The 22,640-nt window shown below is 44.7% G+C and overlaps 1 protein-coding gene and 1 long non-coding RNA gene across 3 annotated transcripts in view; both read right to left on the bottom strand.

Moving 5' to 3' along the window:
* LOC117228863 (uncharacterized) overlaps positions 1-22,640 on the bottom strand; it is a 53,740-nt gene that overhangs the window by 30,831 nt on the left and 269 nt on the right. Inside the window, exon 1 of one of the 2 annotated variants that reach the window (XM_076521101.1) lies at positions 3,495-4,253. The exons of the other annotated variant lie outside the window; for it this stretch is intronic. The gene's annotated coding sequence lies outside the window, so the exon portion shown is untranslated. Of the gene's footprint in view, positions 1-3,494; positions 4,254-22,640 lie in introns of those variants that run through there. 2 annotated transcript variants of the gene reach the window in all.
* LOC117228864 (uncharacterized) lies at positions 5,150-22,635 on the bottom strand. The gene is made up of 2 exons (XR_004492394.2): positions 22,030-22,635; positions 5,150-5,893 (listed from the first exon to the last, which is right to left on the bottom strand). It is a non-coding gene; the product is annotated as an uncharacterized LOC117228864 (long non-coding RNA).

The following is a 22,640-nucleotide window of genomic DNA, read 5'->3' as shown; positions in this document are numbered from 1 at the left end:
GAAACTGCTGTTGAATAATTTATTAAGAACTGAATTCGATCGTCGGGATTTGAAGTTTAATGAACTATTAGGTAACCTGCAGGTAGTTGGAGTGTTCAGGCATGCCGGCGCTGCGGTTAACCCGAAGTTTGTAACGCGCAAAGTCCTTTCGGATTTTCAAGATCTAAGATCGTAATTCTGGAAACGGTCGAAATGGAAAATACGGAATAAAATCGGAATCCTTCGAGACACCGAAGTCGCACTCTAAACTTCGAGCTCTTAGGCCTCCGCGAGGATTGGGGCTGCTAGCAGGTGCCCACGAAATTCCTGGACTCTGGGGACCGCGAAGTACGGGAGACCTCTGGGACTGCGCGGCATATAGAAGGAGTTCTAGAACTCCGGGATCCGTGAAATCTTAATGTTAATTGGAATCCTACAGGTTCTAAATCGCCGAGACCATCTCGACTTCGGTCCCCCGGGACACCACGTCACCCAAGTCCGCAGGGACTCCGAAATACCGGCTTTGAAACTCGGAATCCTGCAGAATTCTGCGGAGTCGATTAAAGAATAATAAACAAGCCCTTAAAACGCTTCGGCTTATTTGTCGATATATTCCAAATTGTTTTCAAATATTAACACGCTACGAACAGTTTATGCATCTATCGCACGTTCCAACGGTAATTTCTGCAATCTCTAAACTAACCCTTTGCGCTCGACGCTATTTTATCTGTAAATGTCAAAATAATATTTCTGACTTACAGTATTTTCATTTTATATGGCAAAATGTATTTCATGCATACGAAGTTGAGTTTTGTAACTCGCACAACAGTTACACTTTCAACATTTTTTTAAATCTAAACTTTATAATTACTAAACTATATAATTATGGTCACGTTATTGTGGCCATTATTATTTACTTAGAAAATCATTAACAATCGTATCAATCGTCCGGATATTTTGGCAAAATGAAATTTAACCATGCATCGTTTCGCTCCCTTAGATATACTTCGACTTTTCTTCCTGAATTTCACCGTACGCTCTATGATTACCATAACTGTTTCGATCGTCTACCAGCCAATGCAAATCGCTACGGACTATTTCTTGATTATTTTCAAGACTCGTGCCTATCCTTCGGGCACTCTAATCTCATTACGGTTATTGCTAGACCGCGGATTTAACGCATTTATGGCAACAATCGGTAGGCGTAATTTAACTCTTTGCAGTCGAAGCTATTTTAATTCGGAATCCAAAACACGCTTTCCGATCTACGGTATTTCCATTTTATATGATTCAATACGATTTAGTCGTATGAAATTGCGCCTACTGGCAAGCAGAATAATTGCGATTTCCACAGTTTTTAAAATATAAACTATGGCGACTCTGAGGCGCCACTAAAAATTGCTACACTATTATTCTAAATGATTTTAACAGTATCAGATTCGTTAATAATTATATATATATATATATATATATATATATATATATATATATATATATATAATATATAATCGCAATTATTCTGCTTGCCAGTAGGCGCAATATTTTATATATATATAATTATTAACGAATCTGATACTGTTACAATCATTTAGGATAATAGTATAGCAGTTTTTAAATAGTATTTTTTTAATAGTATAGCAGTTTATATATATATATATATATATATATAATTATTAACGAATCTGATACTGTTACAATCATTTAGAATAATAGTGTAGCAATTTTTAATGGCGCCTCAGAGTCGCCGCTCGAGTGCAAAGGGTTAAAACAACGGAAATATTAGAAGAAACCGATAACGTGGACGTATCGATTCGAACTTATTATAATTATTAAAAGAAGTAAAAAGCTTGCGACCGACTCCTATGTTTACGATAGGATTTACGATAGTTTACGAAAGTATTTTCAAATATAAGTTTATATAAATCTTTTTTTCATCTATTTTGACTTCAGTAACACATGCTATAATTGTGGTCCCATCCTTTCTGGACACTCGTGTGACGGCTATATGAAATCTTTTTTATTTTCTTCTTTTTTTTAAAGAAAGAGTTGTAGCCGCATACGCGAATAAATTTGTTATACGCAAATAATAATTATCGACAAACGAAGTTTGCATAAAACACGAAGTACAACTCTGTCCAGCTCGAATAGGAAGCAATAGTCGTTACATAGTATCAGAATTGGCCAGGATACGTGGAGAAATGTTGTCGGACGTGCTCCTGTTCGCCTCGAACCGCGCGCTCGTTAAATCTCCCAAGAATCCCGTTTCTTTTCGCGTTAAAACACGCGACCCGATCGATGCATGCAGACGCGTTATCCAAACGATCGAGGTTTTTCTTCGGCAAGCCTTTGAAATGACACCTCATATTTGGAGAATGTTCCTTTCTCCCGATGCGGTTTCTCTTTCCAGCGAACCCGCCGCGGCGGCCGTCGCGCCGCGCCGCGGTTCTGCACGCTTCTGTACAGGGGGAACAGGACGCTCTCCGCGCGTAGGCATCGGTAGTCTACTTGACGACAGCAACTATTTAAATTATGCCACAGAAACTATGCCGCTTTCGCAACAATTATCCGGTCTGCTAGAAAAATCCGCCGGCGTGAAAGCGCCTCGAAAGCGAACCGCCGCTCGACATTTCGACAATCATTTTTCCTTCTCCATTTTCCGAAACCGCGTTCTTCCCTGTCTAATCTAAAAAATCAACGACCCCCGACGCTCAATTGCCCCCATTGTTCCGACGCAATTTCGTTTTCGCCGACGCGGGCGCGCGGATCCGGCCGACGCGTCGACTTCCATCGGCGAAAAATTCGACCTTTTAAAAATTCCACGGACACTTTCGAATGCTAGCGGGTGATACCTCGCGCCCAATTCCGCGTTACTTCGATTTTAGTTCGCGCTCGAACTCGGAGGACTTGCTTCGACCCTCGCCGTAAAACCGCTCGAACGATTCTCCGCAATTTTTTGATAACGTGAAACGTCGAGGAAACTTCTCGTCACTTTCCATGCGTGTTCTACGACGTTTCAAGGTGCACGTAGTTTTTTGTCGTTTCATTTTCTCGACGTTTATCGAAACGACGAATCTTGTTCTTCCCGGACCATCCGATCGACGGCGTGCATGTTCTTCCTTCGACGCGGAACAAAAACTGAAACGTGGTCTTTTTCATAATAAAATGGCGCGTCGAACGAACCTTCTAAAGCCTCGTTTATAGTATAAATTTTTATAAAGAAAAGAAGTGCAAAAATAACGATGATACGCGGTTCAGAAAATAAAAGCGTGATTTTTCCGTAAAAAGAAAACTTGTATCTTCATCACGCATGAACAGTGACGAAAACTTTCATCGATGTTTAACGTTACAAAAAAGATCGTCGAGAATCGTCCTTATCCCAATGATTTAACGTCGTTTGATTTTGATCCGCAGCCAAAAAGAGATCTGGCCGACGGCCGATCGACGGCTCACAGGGTGAAAACCGAGGTGTGGTCGTGACGCGGAAAAGGATACGAAGAAACAAGTCTCGCACGTACCTTGTCCCTGGCTCTCGACGAAGTGCACCTGGCTGAGACTCCTCGAGAACTCGCCCTGCTTGACCTTCTGCGAGAAGTCGGCGTTGCCGAGCCTCTTGGAGAACTTGACGCGGCAGTTGCTGCTGCGAGGAGGTTTGCCGGGCCTCAGCAGCGAGGACGGCCTTGGTCTTCTGGCGAACGTGTACGGGATAGTGTAGGGCTGGGCTACGTAAAAGTAAATCGGCCGGTAGTCCTCATGGAGATGATGTTGGTGGACGAAACCGCCGTTCGCCGGATAGCTGCTGTACACGCTCGGCGCCCCGTTGCTGTACGCGTACGAGCCCGTATAGTGGACGCCGTAGTGGTTCGCCGTTTTTCGTGACTTGCTTTCCACCGTTTTGAAAGATAAAAAGAGAGGACTCGTTCCTCCCGACAGCTTGTTTTCACTGAAACGAACGCCTCCCACCTGCCGCAGCCCGGCGGCGGCCTCTTCGCCGTCGGCTCGATCTGTCGAGGATTCCCGATCGCGCGACAACTCCTCGAAAGGCGGGCAAACTTTTTCGAGTATCTGGCACGTGAAATTGCGAATAAAAATTCCGCGATCGCGGCTGCCGTCCGAATCGTCGACGGCGCAGGGTGGTGGTGCGCGCTCCCTAAGCACACGATTCACCGACTCCGGATCAACTCGTAACAGCGATCCGATCTTTTTCCAATTACGATCGCCGCCGGCGAACTCGCTGTTCCGCCGCGCACGAACTTTCCTCCTCCCGGCAGGTTTGTAAAATCGTCATAGAGATCCCGGATCCACGCGCGTTTATCCGAGGTACGATCAATTACCGGGACACCGTGGTACGCGCCGATGTAACTCGGGAGTCGAATTCAATTTTCTAACGAGCTCCGGCGAGAACTCTCCGCTCGACTTTGAGCTTCGACAAGGCCGGATCACCGGCGATTACCATAATCTATGCGCCGTGTTCCCGACAAAGTGACGTAACGGATGTGCGAGGGCGCGCGCGCGCGCGCCGCCTGCTCTTTCTCAAAATTTAAGCCCAGCTTCCTATTAGCTATGCGCTCCGCCCGGCCACCGTCCACGATTTACCGCGGCCGAGTTCCCTTTCGCCGTGCTTCCCCACGGAAAACACGCAAAAAACTTCGATGATTTACCGGATCTCTCGCCGGCCGATCTTTTCGAGAATCGGGACCGCTTCGTGCTCGGCCGAACCGCAGATTATCAATCGTTGCGATACGATCCGTTCACCGCGCGAAGAACAAAAATCGAGTCGCTCGTCCGTCGATTTCCGGCTTCGAACGCAATAATTCGCGATCTCTCGGAAAGAGAGAAAAGAGAGAGAACTGGCCCCTCCCAGCCGCGTCGTCTAATCGTTAATTAGTCGTGGCTGGCGCACGTGTCGCAGCGTTCCTCGGCCCGGCTCTAGCTCGGCTGAGGAGACAACGTATTTTGCATGAAGAGCCGACACCAGCGAAGAAGAGAGGAGAGCTCGTTCCCCCGGCGTTTCTTTCTTGCTGTTTTGAATGAGAAAGGCGATCCTTTAGGGCGCAAGCTTTCCACTGTTTTTTTCATGAATATTCTTAACGTCGCCGCCTTTGTGTCATGCCGGGATACATCCTGCTCCTTGGCTCTCTCCTCGATCCCGTTTCCCTTCGTTTTTTCTTCCTTTTAATTACCCGCCAGCCCGGGTCCCTGGCTGCCGTTCAACTGCTCGCGATAAAAGGGGAGAGCCCCGGCCACCCTCGCGCGCTCGGGCGCGTCTCTCCTTTATCGAATGAAAATTTGAATACGGTGTCGCGGCGCCCCACCCTCCGCGGACGCGTAATGGTCGCGGCCAATTAAGCCGCGTTTAACCGTAACGAAATATACTCTTGCGCGCGTAGAAGTGGATCGGGATCCTTTTGCGAGCTAATTCGAGCGGGCGGCCCGTGTCGCAGCGGACGAGTATTGGCTCGGCGTGACTGAAAAGGGGGCCGGGGTGCGCCGGCAAATGGGGGGGAGGGTGCACCGGTTCGGCCCTCTCTTCCTTCTTCGATTTGTAATAAACTGCAGAATCTGCGGCTAGCGAACAGCACACGTACGCGCCGGAAATTGTGTCACGACATGTATCCTCTCCGCTTCCTCCTCCTCCTCCTCCTCTTCCTCTGCCGCCGCCGTCGGTCTTCCTGCTGCTCCTCTTCTTCTTCTTCTTCTTCTTCTTCCTCTTTTCCTCGTGTTCCTCCGCCTCCTACGCGACCTCCGGTCTTCCTCAACCGGGCGTCGCTGGAACTTATTGTGTCGGACCTCCCGAGATTTTGTATCTGCGATGCTTCGGGATTCTCCTCGAGTGCCGCACGGAGGAGTCCAGATTTCTAGGCAGCGGCGTCGCAGCGTACTCTTTTCGTCCTCTCGCCGTTTCACGTTTTGTCAACTGTGAACAATGCGGCGCACGTAAGTCGCGGGGGCCCTCGATAATAAGATCTAAAGGGCGACGGCGGCGATACGACCGGGAAAAACGGAGAGAACGGGTCCTCGGGTTTCCCGGTTTCGGGACGCGTCGCGGCTAAAAATTTGCAGCGCGACGTCGATTTCGCGGCGCTCCGCAAACGAGATCATTGAGTCTCTGGTAATTAGGGGAACGAAGGAGTCGTGGAATCCCGGAACCGTCGCGTCGTTCCAGGTCTCGGGTTTCCCGATTTCGGGACGCGTCGCGGCTAAAAATTTGCAGCGCGACGTCGATTTCGCGGCGCTCCGCAAACGAGATCATTGAGTCTCTGGTAATTAGGGGAACGAAGGAGTCGCGGAACCCCGGAACCGTTCGGAGAGAACCGTCGCGTCGTTCTAGGTCTCGGGTTTCCAGATTTCGGGACGCGTCGCGGCTAAAATTTTGCAGCGCGACGTCGATTTCGCGGCGCTCCGCAAACGAGATCATTGAGTCTCTGGTAATTAGGGGAACGAAGGAGTCGTGGAACCCCGGAACCGTTCGGAGAGAACCGTCGCGTCGTTCTAGGTCTCGGGTTTCCAGATTTCGGGACGCGTCGCGGCTAAAAATTTGCAGCGCGACGTCGATTTCGCGGCGCTCCGCAAACGAGATCATTGAGTCTCTGGTAATTAGGGGAACGAAGGAGTCGTGGAACCCCGGAACCGTTCGGAGAGAACCGTCGCGTCGTTCTAGGTCTCCGGTTTCCAGATTTCGGGACGCGTCGCGGCTAAAAATTTGCAGCGCGACGTCGATTTCGCGGCGCTCCGCAAACGAGATCATTGAGTCTCTGGTAATTAGGGGAACGAAGGAGTCGCGGAACCCCGAGCGGCGACTTCGCGAATGCGTTTCAATGATCTCTGGTCTGCGCGAGGAGAGATGGACGCGTGCAGAGATAACAGATTTCTCGGAGAACGCGGCGTGCATACGAACGAAATGCGACCTCCGGAGATGAAGATATTTCGCGACGAAGGCGACGCGGGGTCCCGTTTAATGACGCTTAGCGGCGATGAGGAAGAAAGGAATTTACCGTGCATTATTCAACGTTAATGAATAATACATTCCGACAATTATTCATTCTTTCGGCGAACGTGTTTCCTTACGGCAACAATAGCGAGACAACGCTGCCGCGGCTTGCCGTTCGCGTTGGAGCTTCGTTCGGCACGCTTTCTGCGCGTGTCACTGACAAACGCGGCGTTTCGCGAAAGAAATTAGAACCGGTCGCTGCCCCGAATTTGTTTCAACTATCGTACGCGGCCGCGGGCTCGACTCGCGTTCAACCACGAAAACGAGTCGGCGTGTACTCGAAAACTCGACTAGACGTCGGTGGGATTTGAGAATTACGTTCAAACGCTTGATGAGGTTCGATTTCATTTCTAGTGCATGCGAAAGAAACTGTATCGGTGAGAACGAGTTTGAAAATGATTTGCATGCTAACGTATAGTGAAACGAACAGGTTCTACTGGTTTATTTATAGTAATGTTATTATTAATATATTTAATTATTATAATATATAATAATTTAATTATCATTATATATGTAATAATTTAATTATCAAAATATGTAATGATTTAATTACCAGAATATGTAATAATTTAATTATCATAATATGTAATAATTTAACTATTTTAATATATAATAATTTAATATATATTAAAATTGTATTATTGCATTATTAAAGTTTAATTAAATTGTTTTCTTTATCTAGTAAATTATTAAGGGTAAAGAAAAGTAATTATGGAGGTGAAAGATGGTTTTTATGTAACACTAAACCCACCGAACACTAAAGACGTCTGACAGCTGTTGCCATTGCAATTAATTACAAGACTAAATTTATTTCGACATTTTGTTAAATTTAATACAATGTGTTTCAGACTTTTCACAATTTCAACAATTTTAAAATGAAGAAACGGAGAGGCAGGGTAACTAAATGCAGTGAAGAAAAATGCAAAGGCTGTAGAATTCCAAAGATGTATTTCTTGAATTATTCTTTTAAATCTGAAATATTATACTATATTTTATATTATATATTATTCATTGTATGTCTATAAATTGCAAATTTTATGACATTTTGACCAGTGAGATTCATAGATGAAAAAAAAAAGCAGTCATAATAGAATTAAATTATAGTTATAGAGATAGTTTGCGGAAGAACTCGAAAGGGAACCGATAAAGCTAATTAATTAATTGCAAAAAACCGCGGAACCGGTCATTTCGACCGGCACGACGGTATATTTGACGTTAACTTATATTTCGTGCGAGCGACTGAAAAAAAAGAATGCTATTTTTCCGCATAAATATCGCCTCACCGGGAAGTACTCTAATCCTTCAAGGGTGAATAAATAATCGAGCAGGCAGAGCTAGCAAGCCGACCTTCCTCGGAAAAGTAGAAAGTGCACATGCCGATCTTAATCAATCCTCTTATTTCACCCCTCCCGGAGGTATTCGTCAATGTTTCCGAAATGAGTCCGCGTTCGTATACGTGAATAACGCGGTCGAGTAGCATTCTTGACGTAACTGGAACGGCAATTGCACCGCCGTAATATATTGCATTCACGCGTCCGCGTGTTACGCGGCCGCCGAGCTTTTTATAAATCGTTTAAATTATTCCTCGGTTACCGTCCATTTCCATTTCCCCGCGCGATTAACATCGGCCGGGATGCGACTCCGGCCGAAAGGGGCCCCGGTGGTGCACGTTGCACGTCGCGATTCATTCCGCGACGAGTTCTTACGTCGGATCGCGACGCTCCATTGTGGCGAGTCGTTCTTTCCCCGGTGGCAATGAAGCGTTGAACAACGATTCTCGTTCGAAAATCGAAGCCGTTTGCACGCACCGCGCATTCCATAAGACGAATTACAACACCGCGAAATCACTTGCAAAGGGGGAACAGAGAGCTTCCGATCGAATACGAAGCTTAACTTCTCTGACAGATTATCTGCCGCTGAAAATTTCGTAATTTTTGAGAATCTTCTATAAAGATATTTTATAAATTCTTCTATAATTCTTCTATAAAATTATTTATAAATTTGATTTTATATTATTTTGCCTAATAATTTTATATCTATAATTTTCGATAAAGAACTTGTCAACGAATCGTTTGATGGAAATAGCAACTTCAATCGTACAACAAGTAATCTTCTCTAAAAACATAAACGAATAATTTTGTTTAATATTGTCACGTAGAAACAGAATTTTAAGTTTCCTCTCGGTATGAAAACATTTGCAAAGAGAGAACAGAGAGCTTCCGATCGAATACGAAGCTTAACTTCTCTGACAGATTATCTGCCGCTGAAAATTTCGTTATTTTTGAGAATCTTCTATAAAGATATTCTATAAATTCTTCTATAATTCTTCTATAAAATTATTTATAAATTTTATTTTATATTATTTTGCCTAACAATTTTATATCTATAATTTTCGATAAAGAACTTGTCAACGAATCGTTCGATGGGAATAGCAACTTCAATCGTACAACAAGTAGTCGTCTCTAAAAACATAAACGAATAATTTCGTTTAATATTGTCACGTAGAAACAGAATTTTAAGTTTCCTCTCGGTATGGCAGAATAATTGCAAATTTGATTAATTGGTTCCCGGTGGAAAAAGCGTTCAGTGATCTGCGAAATTAAAAAATCTAGTCTAAAAATTGCCTATTCTTATGCTGTTATTAAATGATTTTCTGCGTAATTTTTTCATTTAACGAAAAATGGAGAAATCGATCAAATAAAATGGCGTATTCGGACACAATTAAATTTGTAATAAATGTTATCGAGCAACGCGCGCGCATTATCCTCAAAGTTAAATTAAGGGATTAACTGCACCCAAGGGATTAACTGCAGTCTAACTTTTGTAATGGAACGTGTTTCTTGCGATTCTAAGTGTTTTCTTGCGGGCTGAGATATGTGCAAATGCAGTCGAAAGAATTAACCACTTTTCTGCAGCCCGTACAGTCGCCAGGCTCTCAGAGTCTTTTGTTCGATGGAAAATAGTGGTTCTATCCTTGAATCGTTTAAAGTTCTTTTAAATGGTAATGTATTTTAATACTTCGCTACGAAATCAACACTCGCAAAAATCCTGTAATTTATCAGGCTGAACGACGAGATTTATTATAGTAATAACTGGACGCGATGCTTTATGCAAATTACTATCTTCGTGCACTGTTTTATGGAAACCGAGATACGAAAATATTTATTTCGCTGGCTAAACGGTCTCTTGTGGTGAAAAACAAAACACGGAATGACGCTATTTCACCGGGGATCTTGAAAATACAGTGATGTCTCTCTAATTGACGCTCAGATTGTCCACAAAAATGGACAATTTGGGAAGAGAAGACACGATTATTCGAGACTCGCGGCTCGTTTTTATAGTTGATAACAATCGATAAACATAAAAAACGAGCTACAAGGCTCGAACAATCGTATTCTCCTCTCCCCAAATTGTCCATTTCTGTGGACAATCTGAGCGTCAATTAGAGAGACATTACTGTACTGCCAAGATTTAGCCAGCGTTTTACCCTGATCAGCAGTGTCACTGCCAGAATTTCGCAATGTTATGATTGTCGCGTTTAGTTCATCGTGGAAATATCTGCCGGCATTTTCAAGTAAAGCGTTTAATTTAATTTTATTATTTCTAATTTGTCCGGAGTTGGCTACAGATCAGTAGCCTAAGTAGCAGTATACTAAGATTTTCGAAGTGGATCGTCGAGGACGGAAATTGATTGATATTCTTTAGTTTTGAAATTCACAGTTTCGTTACAGATTTAGACATTCGATGGACAATAAAAGAATTCGCAGGCAGACGATTTGTTCACTCTCTGTCTTACAGATTCGAACAAAATGAAGTTACACGTAAAAAAGATCAATTTTCAAATTATTCAGCGAACACGTTTTTTTTCGCGAAACGAAACGATCCTTTTCTCTTTTTTTTTTAATCGAACGTGTGCCGAAAGAGACAGCACCGAGTGCAGAATCTTGGAAGCATTCCAAGAAATCGCTAAATCATTTCTCGCATTAAAGAAGAGGGTAGACGTTTTCGTGAAAGTTGTAAAGGCCCCTATATTGTGGTATGACAAGTAGTTTCGCGGCCATACACGTTCCATTTCGCCGTAAATCCAAGCTGCAGACCTAACCCAGACCGGCGGTACAACAGATTTTATGACAGAGACGTACTGCGGTGAAACACGATCGTGTCACACAACAAGCCCGCACACGTTACGATGATCGTTCAAACAGTCGTATCAGAGCTGTACAACCCGTCCTACGATAAATCGTAACGCGTGCCGACCCCTTAACAAGCGGCGGAAAAAATCCGGTCGAAACGAAAAATTGTTGACGAGCGTGTAACGGACGCGGCGCGCCGCGATGCCAGAGATCCGCGGGAACGTTAAACGTCGTCGATCAGTCGTAAATTTACTTCCGCGGGGTCGTCTGCGAGCAATTAACCGACCCTACAGCGGTCCGAGGTGTTCCCGCGTCCTATTATTTCCAGGACTTGCTGTAACATTATATAATTCAACCCTATTCCCATACGCGACAACCTATTTAGAACAGTTGGGAAATATACTGCAATTGTTCTCGCATGCCATGTAATTGCGGCGTTATTCATGAACGTAATGTAGATCAGCGAAATGAGTAACTATTAGTGCAAAACTCATTGTCGGCTCCGGCAATTCGCTGTTCCCGACAATGGCAACGGTTGAGTGGGTTAGGGTCGTAGCGGCGTAAGTGAAATTTTCCACGATTTTTCACTTATCTTTTCAACCCATTCGCGCTGAGCGCCGCATACAGGGTGTCCCGAAAATGTCTCGCAATCCGAAAGTGGCGGGTTCCTCAGGTCATCTGAAGCAACTTTCTCCTTTACAAAAATTTTCTCCGAGGCACCATTAACGAGTTATTAACGAAAAACAGTGACCAATGAGAGGCATGCTCGGCTGGCACGAGGTGGCCGAGCCAACGGCGCCAGCGGTCGAGCCGGCCGAGCCAATGACGTCAGTGGTCGAGGTAGCCGAGCCAACGGCGCCAGCGGTCGAGGCGGCCGAGCCAACGGCGTCAGCGGTCGAGGTGGCCGAGCCAACGGCGCCAGCGGTCGAGGCGGTCGAATCCCAGCTCAGCTGACGCGAGGCGACCGAGCCAAGGAGCGGAACTAGGCTTCGTGCGCTGATTGGCTGGGCCGCATCGCGTCAGCAGTGCTCGATTCTTATTGGTCACTGTTTTTCGTTAATGTTGTGTATGCCCGAATGGGCGAGGAAACATATCCGCGTCACCTTTGTGGGGGCCGGATTCACACTAAATGTTTTTCGTTAATAACTCGTTAACGGTGCCTCGGAGAAAATTTTTGTAAAGGAAGAAGTTGCTTCAGATGATCTGAGGAACCCGTCATTTCCGAGACATTTTTGGGACACCTTGTATATGCGGCATCCACTCGACGACCTGTGGGTACGGGCGCCGCATATATGCGGCATCGAAAGAAGACGGAGATGTGTAATTTGTAGCAAAAATGATAAAATAACGGATTCGCGGTACGAGTGCAAAGATTGCGATGTTGGCCTTTGTATAGATCCTCGCTTTCAAATGTATCGCACAGAATTATATTATTAGTTTTTACATATTATTATATTTGAATAATTTTTGTCTCGTTGTTAATTATATTAAATCGTTAGGCTTTGTAATTATATAAATAACTATGTTACCTATAATTTTGTAAGTCTTTTTAAATTAAAAATGTAAATATACTTGTTACATTAGAGCAACGATTGTTTTATTTAGCACAGTTATTATTTAAGACTTGGAACAACATATATGCAGAAACCACGCGCACTGTGCATATTTCCGGAGCGAGTTTCCGTTCGGTGACGGTACTTCGGCGGATGGAGCTGCCGTAGCGAAAGGGTTAAACGTAATCTGTACGTGGCAATATGCTGAAAAGGCGAGTGAAATATATTATAAAGTTGTTACGAATTAACCGAGCTCTAAACTGTTTCAATAATAAATTCGGTCAGTAAACAATAACACTCACGAGAGAGAGAGAGAGAGAGAGAGAGAGAGAGAGAGAGAGAGCGAAATGTTAAAATTAAATTCGACGTCAAATTTAATATTAACGACGTCCTAGTTTCAGTTTCGCTAATGAAATTATTTTGACATTCTGCGGATTTTTGCGGTTGAAATTCGGCACTTAATCTGTTAAATCAGTTTCGCCGACAAGTACGTACAACGATATAAGCTGCGGTAGAATTTATTTTGAAGAAAAATCTTCTGCGGGAAGCAGAAGTATTTTACTGTTTGCGTTCGCAGTGTAGCTCTGGAAAGGTTGACCGTGAAGGAATGTACGAGGAAATGTCCGTAACTGAATTTCGTTCACCCAGATTTGTAAAATCGATCGCTTTACGACAAGGAGACCCGGAGCCAACCGTGGAAACAACGTTGTTTCGTCGCGGAATGGTTCGGCGAGTTACCCCGATGATGGAAAACAATAGGTCACGACTATTGTCTTCATCGATTTATCCCAACCCTGCCAACTATTGCCGAATCGGCACAGAATCGAATTGATCGTGCCACTAGGCACGGATCAAAATTGAATCGAGGATTACGATTCGAAGAACAACTGGGTTTCGTAATAGGCAAAGAAATGTATGTCCCGCGCGTTGCTCGGTAATTTTTTTCGTTTATTTCACCATGCGACACTCGATCCTGGACCAGTGCGCGACGCGGCGCGGCGCTGGCATTAATACCAGTTATGTTAATTGGCGACCGATAACGGTCGCCGAAAGGATTTATCTCGGAACGGTGTAATGCGTGATTACCGGCGCGGATGAATTAATTGCCCGCGTGGACATTTCGCTTTTCATTGATAGAAGAGAAAAAGAGAAGAAAGGACGGCCGCGTCGGAACGAGTCGCCGGCGGAACTAGAAATAGCAGTTGGTTCGTGTAGTTACACAGTGCGCTTATCTCAATTGGTGTATCCTTGATTGCGTGTCAGTAATCGTAAACTTGTCGAGTTTCCCCGTCGAGTGAAGTCACTGGTGATTGCGTAATCGCGTATCTTTAATCCGTATTAAATTAGGGAAAAAACGTCATCGAGGTATGCGAACGAGTTAGCCAAGGACGAATTGCTCGTTCGGAATCACTAAAGAACATTAATTGACCGAGCACGATATCGATGTTACGGTCGAGAGAGTCTGAAAATAATGTTTTTAAAAGCGAGGCAGGAATTCATGCTCGCCGAAAAGGCGGATTTTAACGAACTCGCAGTCGTAACGACTAGGAGACAATTAAATCATCCAAGGACCGAGAAATTCAAATTTGCCCACGCTCCGCCGAGGAGGACAAATTAGCTCAGAGCAATCAGTAGGATCCCTTGATGTAAATTGAACTAATCCAGGCCCATAAGGTTCCAATCGGACCAATCTAAAGCTAAAGGATTGTAATTAGAGTAACCCGGATTGGCAAAAATGGGTGCGGTCGAATTTGAGATTGTACAAACTACTTCGAATTGAGAAATCCAGGTGCTTTACGGAGTTGAGATATTGCAAAAGTTCGTGGAATTTATTCAGAGTCAGGATGCTGTACTCGAAGACATTGAAATCTCCGTAATTGGTATAACTGAACTAAAATCTCCGATGATTCGAGGAAGACTAGACTCTTTAGATTTAAGGAATTCGAGTATTTAAGGCTTTTTACACTCTCGAGGAACTCAGGAACTCAAGGAAGCTAAGAACAAGTCATTGTGGAGTCAATTAATTGATAGATACAAGCTTCCTTTGGTCCAAGGAACCAAACTCAGAGCTCTCTAGCTCTCAGAGTTCTCTCTCTAAACTCAAGGAATTTGAGAGTTCGAGAACTCAAGGCTCTCTAAACTCAAGGAATCCAAGAATCGAAGAGCTCCAGGCTCTCTAAACTCGAGGATTCCGAGAGTCCGAGAACTCAAGGCTCTCTAAACTCAAGAAATCCAAGAATCAAAGAGCTCCAGGCTCTCTAAACTCAAGAAATCCAAGAATCGAAAGCCTCGGCCATTCTAGACTCAAAGAATCCAAGAATAAAAGAGCTCCAGGCTCACTAAACTCAAGGAATCCGAGAGTCCAAGAACTCGAGGCTCTCTAAACTCAAGGAATGCAAAAATCGAGGAGCTCCAGGTTCTCTAAACTCAAGAAATCCGAGAGTCCAAGAACTTGAGGCTCTCTAAACTCAAGGAATCCAAGAATCGAAGAGCTCCAGACTCTCTAGACTCAAGGAATCCGAGAATCCAAGAACTCAAGGCTCTTTAAACTCAAAGAATTCAAGAATCGAAGAGCTCCTGGCTCTCTATACTCAAGTAATCCGAGAGTCCAAGAACTCAAGGCTCTCTAAACTCAAGGAATCTAAGAATCGAAGAGCTCCAGGCTCTCTAAACTCAAGGAATCCGAGAGTCAAAGAACTCGGGGTTCTCTAAACTCATGCAATCCAAGAATCGGAGAGCTCCAGACTCTCTAGACTCAAGAAATCCGAGAGTCCAAGAACTTGAGGCTCTCTAAACTCAAGGAATCCAAGAATCGAAGAGCTCCAGACTCTCTAGACTCAAGGAATCCGAGAATCCAAGAACTCAAGGCTCTTTAAACTCAAAGAATTCAAGAATCGAAGAGCTCCTGGCTCTCTAGACTCAAGTAATCCGAGAGTCCAAGAACTCAAGGCTCTCTAAACTCAAGGAATCTAAGAATCGAAGAGCTCGAGGCTCTCTAAACTCAAGGAATCCGAGAGTCAAAGAACTCGGGGTTCTCTAAACTCATGCAATCCAAGAATCGGAGAGCTCCAGACTCTCTAGACTCAAGGAATCCGAGAATCCAAGAACTCAAGGCTCTTTAAACTCAAAGAATTCAAGAATCGAAGAGCTCCTGGCTCTCTAGACTCAAGGAATCCGAGAGTCCGAGAACTCAAGGAATGTAAAAATCGAAGAGCTCCAGGCTCTCTAAACTCAAGGAATCCGAGAGTCAAAGAACTCGAGGCTCTCTAAACTCAAAAAATCCGAGAATCCAAGTGCTCCAGACTCTCTAGACTCAAGAAATCCGAGAGTCCAAGAACTCGAGGCTCTCTAAACTCAAAGAATCCAAGAACTCCATGCTTTATAGACTCAATGAATCCGTGTACTCGATGTTACTCGATCCAGAGATCAGTACTCAGAACGTAAATCGCCGAGACGATACGAACTATGGAAGAACCGAGTCGAGCGAACAGAAGTATGAAGAACGAGTAGGCACGGGAACGGTGAACAAAGTGATAAGAGAAAACAGCCGATGGAAGGTAAGAGCTGGGAGAAGCCAGGAATGTGCGTAACCGTGGGGGGAAACGGGATGACGAGGTCGAGAGAATGCCGTTATACCATGTCACGATGCGACTGGTACACATGAACCGAGGTTCGCGAGAACCGTGATCGCGTTCGCAGAGGAAAAGAGCCGAGCGAACGGATGCCAGAAAAATGGAGGAACAGGGACGAAGGGGGCTTGACAAAGAGAGAGTCGCCGCTGATCCGAATCTGCCTGCTCATCGCGGTCTTGCGCGGGATGGAGAACGCATCCGAGGGTAATTCTATTGTCACCGTTGCCCGCGTGCCCTCCATCAAAGCAGCGATAGCTCGCTTTGATCGTCCCGCTCGAAACAAAGCGCGAGCCGAAAAGTAAAAGAGAGTAAAAATGGCGGGGGGAGAAAACAGAAGCAATTCGTAAAAAAAGCATCACGCTCGAGAGCCGCCCGGTATTTCCGCGTCCGCCGCTCCGCGGCATTTTGACGGCCGTGTTAATCGGCGTGACAAGAAGACGCGCGGCGCGGATTTTCGTGGGAACCGAACGGGGCATAACTCGATCAGTGTTTACCGGATCGTGCTCGTACGCGAAACAATTGGAGCAGAGGAGAAAGTGCGGAGGACGCGTTTTGAAAAAACATCCGAGCGCGACAGCCGCGGACCGCGTGCTCGCGACCTTTTGCCACGGAAATGGGACTGTCGAGTGGTCTCGCCTTTACGCGCCGCTGTTTAACATTAATCCTACCGAGCTACAATAACTGGCGCGCATTGCGTTATAAATGATGGGAACATCGAATTCGTTCAGATTTGGCGAAGTCGTTACTCTAAAACTTGCTCCGGTAATGTAATTTATTCGAACGGTCCCCATGAAAGAGCCTTTAAAGTTTCCGGAATTGTAAAATAAGAAACCGGCCATTTTGGCGCACGGATTATTCCAGCCGCGGATGCAAATGGGTTAATAGATCTACCCCAAGAACTTGGCCGTATTTCGTTAGTGCCTTTTTATTTTTATTTTAAGGGGGGGAAACCAACCCCTTTACCCGAAGCGGTTCTTCTACGCGAGGATTCATAAATCGCAAACACGATAGAAACTATCCAAGAATAGTTCGAATAAAAGTTATATCGCTTTTTAAAAGAAAACAATCTTCGCACGAATTTATGCAATTAACACGTTGAATGCCACGTCGGTTTTACAGAAATTGTCCGTGGCGCCACGATGAATTTTCTTTTCTGTGATACATATAATGTTGAAATATTATCTGCAATAGATAAGTTACAGTGTATAACCATGTTTGACATGTTAATTGCGACAGGGGTCACTGTTTGAATCGACGATGGTAATAATACAAAATTTTAGATATTGACATTTGTTTTAAATTATGTATATTTTTATCGATTTGGGCGCACCGCTCACCGGTGGCCCCCATGGCGTCACCGCCAAGTTAAGTGCCGGTCACCGGCGACCCCCGTGGCATTCAACGTGTTAAAAATACGGTACAACTTTTATTTGAACTATTTCTGGATTATCATTCGTTGTTTCCGGTTTCATTAGAGTCGGCGGTATCATTCACCGAAATTCCTTCGTAAGATCTTTCGACGACCGTATTATACAGCCACACTCCGGCATACACTTTGGTGTTGAAAAGTCGCGACATGTAAACTTGAAGTTGCAGAAGAACAATGGGTGTTTCATGGGCGATAAAAGGCGTGTCCTTTTAGGGACGTCATAATGCTTCCAGTGGTTCCTAAAACAGCACTTAAACGCGCGTACGGTGCGTTTTTAATTGCGTGAGAGTTGCTAACTTTGCAGCTAAAACGATCGTAATTGGTACGAGAAGGTACAAACACCGTAGTTATATGGTACGCGAATTTTATAGAAAAATAGTGCAAGCAGAATAAACGACGGATCCGACGTTTGACTTTCTACTAATATATCTTACGCTGTACTTTACACGAGACCCGAGGATATTACATTCCCTGTATTACTTCGCCGTTAATTAAAACTTTTCCACGTCCGACGTATAAATAATGTTTATAACAGCTGCTTAGATTATGAGGTCATCATAATTCCCGTAATTCTCAAGGTATCTCGAGAATTCTTCCGCATATGATCTCTAAAAATATACCCGCAGCCATGATGCTGCTATCTCGAATACTTTCATCTGTGCATAATATTGCAGTTCCCGTGTTCATAGCATATTTAAAACATGCGCAAGAAAATTATTTGCTCATAGTAGTAAATATTGGGTTGGCAACTAAGTAATTGCCGATTTGTTCAATGAAATAAAAAATCTTTTTTACTTGGAACGAAGTTTAATCGATGACCTTTTGCCATCTCTCTGACAACTTGAAAATTCCACGCTCGTAGAAAGTCTGATCCTTTTCGGCCAAAAACTGAGTTAAGTGAGATTTTACAGCGTCGTCGTCGTTAAAAGTTTTACCACGAAGGGAGTTGTCTAGGGATCGAAATAAGTGGTAATCCGATGGCGCGAGATCAGGACTATATGGTGGGTGTAACATAAATTCCCAACCAATATCCATCAATTTTTGCCGAGTGGACAAAGACGTGTGCGGCCTAGCATTGTCCTGGTGGAAAATGATACCTTTACGATCGACCAATTCTGGTCGCTTTTCCTTGACCGCTGCATTCAATTTGTCCAGTTGCTAACATTCACGGATAATAAAAAATAACATAATAATAATAATAATAATAATAATTTTATAATATAACTTTTACGAATATCATAATAATGGGAGTGAGAGACATCTATAACTGAAATCGGCAATTACTTAGTTGCCAACCCAATAGTTAAAGAACCGCTTCATTTTCGAGATGCTGCTCTGGCATTGCCCTCTAACCAATATTAACAATATAGCATAACTTTAAATTCATTGATTTCATTTTTTTCAGTCCTGGTTGCATACTACAAGATTTAGATACTCCTTTTCAAAAAGCGGTGTCCAATTTCTCGTCGTAGGAGCCCAAGCATATCTCGAATAACCTTGACATAACCCTGTATTCATAGTGTATTTAAAACATGCGCAAGAAAATTATTTGCTCATAGTAGTAAATAGTTAAAGAACCGCTTAATTTTCGAGATGCTGCGTAGCATTGCCCTCAAACCAATATTAACAATATAGCATAACTTTAAATTCATTGATTTCATTTTTTTCAGTCCTGGTTGCATACTACAAGATTTAGATACTCCTTTTCAAAAATCGTAGTCCAATTTTTCGTCGTAAGATCCCAAGCACCTACACTACATCCAAATAAAACCACTATACTGTCCCAAAAATGTGTCTTTCTTCGATATCTCGAAAACTGGTAAAAAACCCGGCAACGAAAATATCGTACACGATTTCTCCCTCTAAAAAATACGAGCGGATTGCGTCGAACTGGCAATACCGTACAACAGTCTACGAATGGATCCAGTCACGAAACCGTCAAAGATCTCGCCAGGCATATCTTCGATAATCTTCGACCGACTTCTCTGGCAGGGTCCTCTCCTTCGGCCGGGAATTTCTCCTTTCGCCGAGAGGTCCGCCGTGGCACAACGGGTCTTACGTGCGACTGTGAGGTAATGCGATGCCATCTCGCGCGCGCGCGATATCTCGGGGATATTCTTTTTTTCTTCGTCGTTCGACGGATTGACTCGTCGGTTACAACCGGTTCGGTACACGCGGATTTTTCTTCTGCTCGCGGCCGCCGCGCCGCCGACTGACGCAATTCTTTCGCCACGAACACAGCCCCGCGGGCGGATTGTGTAGCCCGAGCAGCACGCACACGCCGGGCCAACCGCTTCAGGGCATCGGAACAAAGATGCATCGTGGTCCACCGTGGCGAGGCGAAACTAGGCCACGTAACCGTCCCCCCTCTCCCGCCCCGCCGCCGACCGCGGGCGGCCGGGCCTCCTCTCTGCTCGCTTGTTCCTGTCCACTAGACTCGCGTAACCACGACTTCGGAGGTAACGAAGTTGCGGGCGTCGGCTGATTCACGCCTCCGAATTCACGTCTCGCACCGATTTCCACGTTACGCCCCGGATTAGGGACGATTGTGCCGACCCAGCCTGTTCTGGGTCGCGAACACGCAGGCACGTACGCGCCCGGCAAGAACGTGCGACCAGGACCGAGCGCTGTACGAGCTTCTTATCTTCCATCCCCCCACCCCTCCCCGGACCGCCGAGATACGCCGCTTCTTTTGATCATGCTCGCGTTTTTCGAAAGAACAGATCCGGAGATACGCGGATCCTCCTCGCAATAGCCGTGTGTCGTCATTCCGCAGCATTGTTCCCGGATCTTACCACGGTCTTGTGTACAACTTTGTGGTTAGCCCATTTTGTGCGTTGGAAAGTGGAGCGCGCGAGGTTCCTTCGAAATAATACGAGTTATAGGCGCAGACCTTGGTGAACCCGGTTGCAATACTTGCGACGCTAACCCAGAGACCTAACACCATCTCGTTCGTCAGAAACTAGGTTATGTCGGCGAGGTTTCTTTAACCCCTTAATGCACAGTTTTTTTTAAAAAGGCCGGTCAGAAAAGATCAATCTTTTTTTAATGTAAAAAAACACAATTTAGAACGTTGTCTTGGCAAGAAAATTATAAAAATACAAAAATGATCAAAATTTTTATTGCAATTTTGGATTTTGATAAATTATTATTATATTTTATTTTACATTATATTTTAGTAAAATATATATTGAAAAATGAGCGAATCAGAATATGAATATGAATACGCTGTCGGAAAGCGGCTCACAAGGAAGAGATAAGTCGTAAGTGATAAGTAGAAAAAGGATATATTGTATACTTGAATAAATAATTGTTATTTATAGCTTACAATCCCATGTAAATGATAAATATCAATAAAACGATTGTTTTTTTATGCTTTCACATTGTTATTTTCAATTCTCGATTGCATTCGAGTGTGAAAAATTATAGCAACATAAAGTACAACGCCGCTCGAATTATCTCGAGTGTGCACAGTTTGGCCAGTTAGCTCGAGTTAACTCGAGCGTGCACGTTAAGAGGTTAAAATATTACGAATTTGTGGACAGCACATAGACATTAGATAGTCATTTGACATAACCTTGACATAACCTCGCAAACGATAGCTGCAACAGGGTTTGGATAAACGGTGGCTGCCAAGTATCGGTGAATTTGTCAAGAGGAACCTCCGTTCAGGAGCACCGATTACAAAATCTCGATTAAACTTCCGTTAATTTCTTCGTTCCCCGAGTTTGACGAACGTTCGGTAAAACGATAACGAGTTCAATGGACATCGGTAAAAGGAGGTTCGACTCTATCGGGGAAATGTCACGCGAATTCTTCGATGTCGGGACACTATCGTGTGCCCCTTTCGTTCTTATCGCGGCCGGATGAGATCGATTTGTCGGTGGAACAACCATCTTGAGGGAATGAAAATAAAGGCGGCGCGGAGAGGGGGGCCTGGGGAGGCGGGAGAAAGGTAGGAAGAGTCTGCACGCAGCGAGAAATGTATTATTTTCTTGCCTCTTGCTCGTTCAGCAGTAATTGGATTATAACATTTTTTCTCACGAGACGCTTCCGCGCCGTGTGAAACCGCAACGGTATATTATTAACGCGGGCTCCCCGGTCGTTTTTCGCTAGACGGGGAATATTCAATTAGCCGGATGATTCTCCGTTGCTCGCAATTTCGATCGGACCCGCGAAGAGAGAGAGAGTCAACCGTCCCGTCCAGCAGTTTCATCACACCTGAAACTGCCGGACGGTTGAATCCGCGCCGCGATGCAACAATGACCTCATGAATAATTTAACGCGCGCCATTGTCTCATCGGTATGTACTTACTAATAACATCACGTCAGTTGTAGCGTATCTGACACTGATTCACTTCATGCATGCGCTTCTTTATTTTCTATTCGGTCATCCGTGGCCGGGGCCGCTTTTTTTTCCTTTTCGCGAGAACACAGCTGAACCCGGATGCGCCGGGATTTTTATCGATCCCGCGATAACCGTGAAACAATATGCGGCCCGTTCGTATGCGTTACAGGACACACGCAGATCGTTCGAGATCGACGGGGACTATAGTCACGGTTGCTTTGTCTCGTTGCATTCGGAGAAACTGACTTCTGTAGCTAAATGCCGCGACGTCGAATGTACCGTTCGGCTTGGAAGAGGATCGAGATAAAAAGCGGGGATAAACAACGGATCGATCCTGTATCTCTGCGCGATTAAATAATTTAACGTACTTCCGTTTCGTTCCGAGAAATTAGCACCGGTCGAGCTTGTGTAATCTACGATTATAGATCTCTCGCGGTTCGAGAAAAAAAACGTGCACCGTCTCCCGGATCGCGTGACTCCCGCAATAATTTATTTAACGCCGCGAAGATATCGCTAATTGACGAAATATGTTGCCAATCGAGAGAGAGAGAGAACGATAAAGCGGTAATCATATATTG

Source organism: Megalopta genalis, chromosome 1 (assembly GCF_051020955.1).
Source record: "Megalopta genalis isolate 19385.01 chromosome 1, iyMegGena1_principal, whole genome shotgun sequence".
Classification (NCBI taxonomy): domain Eukaryota; kingdom Metazoa; phylum Arthropoda; class Insecta; order Hymenoptera; family Halictidae; genus Megalopta; species Megalopta genalis.
The sequence above is the reverse complement of the archived record's forward strand: the minus strand, read 5'-3'. Positions and strand labels throughout refer to the sequence as shown.